Here is a 4,184-nt window from a genome sequence, read left to right on the forward strand (position 1 = left end):
AGTGCTAGGAAATAATAATTTTTATGATTTATAACCATTAATAATATTTTTAATAGTGTAAGATTTTATCCAATAGTATGAGATTTAATAAAGTTATTGCCCTAGAGTTTTCCTAGTGTAAAACTTGTTAAATTAAATTCTTACTATGTGACTGGTTACTATAGGATAATTGAAAGAAACCTCACAAATTTCAATATCCGGTTGTGCGCACATTAAAGTCGGATCCCGGAGCTCCGAATTCAGTTACGAGGCGCGCGCGTGTGTTAGGGCGGGAAGCCAGGCTGCACCGTGCAGTGCACAATCACATATGCTTGATGCGTTTTCCCACCACACCCACTTCGATGCCGCACGTGCCCACGCGCCATTCAAGACTGCACAACTGCATCAGTACCTTACGCACCAAGTAACTTGTTTTCACACCGTACCTAGCTCTATCAAATATCAATCTTCAACATAGGACCATGTGTCTTTCTTCAAAATCAAGCAGTTTGCTATATATTATATAACACGGCTTATTATATGACAATATGAAATCAAGGTATTCAATAATTAAAGAACTTTAATTTTGGTTTATATTATTACGATCAAAACTTCAAATTAGACGTTATCCATATATATATATAAGTCTATTGGTTGGTCAATGAATTGCAGAGATTTTGAGTACTTATTTTATCTATAAAGACTACTCCATTATTAGATTTACATATGTTTAATGTTAAAATAAAATGGCCCTACTACAAGAATTTATTCAATACGTTTATCGTATATCTTTTCCATGCAATAATGTAGACTAACTTGATCTTTATTTGACGATTATATATTATTATTAATGGGACCATTGGTTGTTCAATGCATCTATGGTTGCAAGCAGATGGAGCTATAGATATGTAAGGAGTGTTTATGCTTCGCTAAAACACGTCTTTTGCCACGCTTTTAAAGCGTGGCGAAAAGCTGAAAAAAGCGTGGCGATAGCTTTTCGCCACGCTTTTTGAAATACCGCCACGCTTTTGAAAGGGTGACCTATCAAAGGGTGGCGGTTGCTCTATCGCCACGCTTTTTGCAGCCTATTGCCACGCTTTTTGTTTGTCACGCTTTTTTACAAATTGCCACTTGGAAAAGCGTGGCTGTAGGTGGGAAATATGGCCACGCTTTTAAAACGTGGCGATAGGTGGAGATACGGCCACGCTTTAAAAGCGTGGCGATAGGTGGAGATACGGCCACGCTTTTAAAGCGTGGCGATAGGTAGAGATACGACCACGCTCCATAGCAAAATATACAGCCACGCTTTAAAAGCGTGGCGAAAGCCTTGTTAAATTAAAAAAAAAAATTTCTTTTCATTACTTGATCTTCATTGCTACACAATATAAATTTTCAATCCTTTTTTATTACCAAACCTACAAATATCGTATGCAATTTTTATTACAAGACAAATCAAACAATAATTAGTGAGATATATAATTTACTATAATTGTTTTATACATTAAAAAACTATTACTCAAATACAAAATAAATCTCGAGTTCAAATTCCAAAACTAAAAACCAAAGAAAAATATAGAAACAATACAAGTTAGAACTGCTCATAATATATCAAATTACACTAATAGAGATGATCATCAACCTAAATACTTAGTAAAAGATCAAAATCAACCTAAAACTGCTCCACTTTATGCATTAAGCGTTCAAGTTATCCATTCCAATACTAGCCTGCAGCAAAATATCAAGAACAAATTGAGCCATCAAAAACGATATATATAAAAATATTATAAAAAATAATCTAATTTATGCATGTATTAACAATTCCAAATTAAACCAGGTTCACATTCCACTATAAAATACTGTTAGATTGAACCACAGATAGCCAGAAATTGAATTGAATGCTCACTGATTGGTAAATGCAAATCTAAAAGTACAATAACACGAAACTAAACTATGCTCAAAATACCAAACTAAATTATTGAACAACTATAAAGCAGATGCATTATTAGCTCTTATACAATACAGCAATCACAAGTCCAGAATTCAACACCAAAACAGCATAATAAACAAGTTCATCCAGGGCAACATTCAGAGGAAAGACAAATTCATTCCGAACAGCAGCAGTAAACAAAATAAAACCTACATCCACTAACCAGTCCAGATTCTCTAACCACCTAATTCAACTAAACTAAATTAGTTGAACTAAACAAGCTAAACAGAATGAGCTAAACCAGATTAAATGAGATGAAAAGGGAACCTGGGAAGCAGGGAATTGGAACAGGGGAAAGGAAGGGAAAGATTGATGATGATGAGTGAATGGCCGGAGCAACACGGTGGCGGCCTAGTGGTAAAGATTAAAATATTAAAATACAAATCAGAAGATTAAAATGCAAATCAGAAGACATCAAACAAAAATATCTCAGAGTTCACGTCAGTAATAGTTAGTCTTCCAAACTGACGACATTTCTTGGATTCAATATTTACAAATTGCCTAAAGACTCAAACCCATAAAAGAATTGCTGCATTTAAAGAGAGGAAATTACAATATTGGACCTACCCAAAAGCTTCAACCTATTTGAATTCTTTTGGAATGTATCTTCTAGCTTTCTCTGCCTTCACAAGATGGAGTTAATACAAGGCACTGATAAACAAAGAAACAGAACAGTTAATTAAAGAAACAATTTCCATTTCCCACAAATTAAAGTTGAACATACATAAACAACACTTAGAGAAAGATTCATTGTTACAATTTTGCAGACTTAATGAATTACCTTCCTCTAAATACCCATGTGATGTCTTGTAAAGCCACCAAAGTTGTTTCCAACATGTCAAGGCCAGCCTGGTTTGCAAAGATAAACACCGGCAATAAGATCGAGTTGAGAGTGAGAGAGGAGAAGAGATCATACCTTTGGAATCGGAGGGCTTGGAGGAGAAGAGAGCGTCGCGGATACCTTGCCGTCGCCCATGTTTGGTGGAGCTTGAAGGTGAACAGAGAGATGAAGAGTATGAAGAAGAAGATGAAGATTAAGAAGATGAAGAAGATAAGAGTATGAAGAGTATGAACAGTGACGAGCTCTTCCAGGCGAAGGAGCTCTTCCAGGCGAGTGTGGTTTCGAAGGGAAAAGAAGATTAGGGTTAGTGTCTAACGGGTTGGGGACCGGGTTGCGGGCTGGGTTGCGGGTCGGGTTGCGGGTCAATGGGTTGGGGACCCTCTTGCCACGCTTTTACAACGTAACTGTTTCTCTCTACGGCCACGCTTTCGAAGCGTGGCAGAAAAAAACCTTTTGTCCACGCTTTTAAAGCGTGCCAAAAGAGGACCAGGATATGGCCACGTTTTCCAAGCGTGGCCTTAATGAAACCCTTTTGCCACGCTTTTAAAACGTCCTTGTTGCTCTCTATGGCCACACTTTTGAAGCGTGGCAGTTTTAAAACGTGGCCGTTTCTCTAATCAATTGCCACCCTTATAAAAGCGTGGCCGTTGATCCTTTTCGCCACGCTTTTGAAGCGTGGCAAAAAAAAAAGTGGCCAAATCTCTAATCTATCGCCACCCTCATAAAAGCGTGGCCATTGACCACTTTTGGCCACGCTTTTAAAGCGTGGCAAGAAAAAAGCGTGGCCATAGGCCTTTTTTCTTGTGTATTGCTTTCTTGGACACTTTTTTTTTTTTAATTTAGTGAGACTTTGCCAATATAGGTGCTGGTATGTTCAAAAGCAGACAGTTTTATCTTTACTAAAAGACTAGTCTTGACGCATTTTGTTGGTCGAATTCTTAAAGCTATGTAACCTAACGAAAATGAGTTGTTAGTTTTTGAATTTTGTTCGTTAAGTTAGGGTTTAGAGCCAATAAACTATTTCTCTCAGATGTGTATACATATCCTTTCTAGATTTTTTAAGTTAAAAAAAAAAAAAAATGTAGAAGAAAGACAGAAAAGTGTCCGAGCAGCATCATGCTTCTAGAAGTGCGAATTCAAAATGTACAAAACCCCATGCCAGATGACAAACATATCACTAAGGTAGCAATTGGTTAGGAGATGGAGACTGGGCTTAGTATTGTTATATTATACTTAGTGGTTAGTGGTTAGAGATTGAAATTAATTTCAGTTTCTATTTCTAAAATTTTAGTCATTTTAATATTTTTAGAAAGTGAGGACATAGAAGACTAAAATTTTTTTATGAAAACTGAAATTTTAATAAAATTTTTTATCAAA

Source organism: Arachis ipaensis, chromosome B09 (genome assembly GCF_000816755.2).
Source record: "Arachis ipaensis cultivar K30076 chromosome B09, Araip1.1, whole genome shotgun sequence".
NCBI classification, from domain to species: domain Eukaryota; kingdom Viridiplantae; phylum Streptophyta; class Magnoliopsida; order Fabales; family Fabaceae; genus Arachis; species Arachis ipaensis.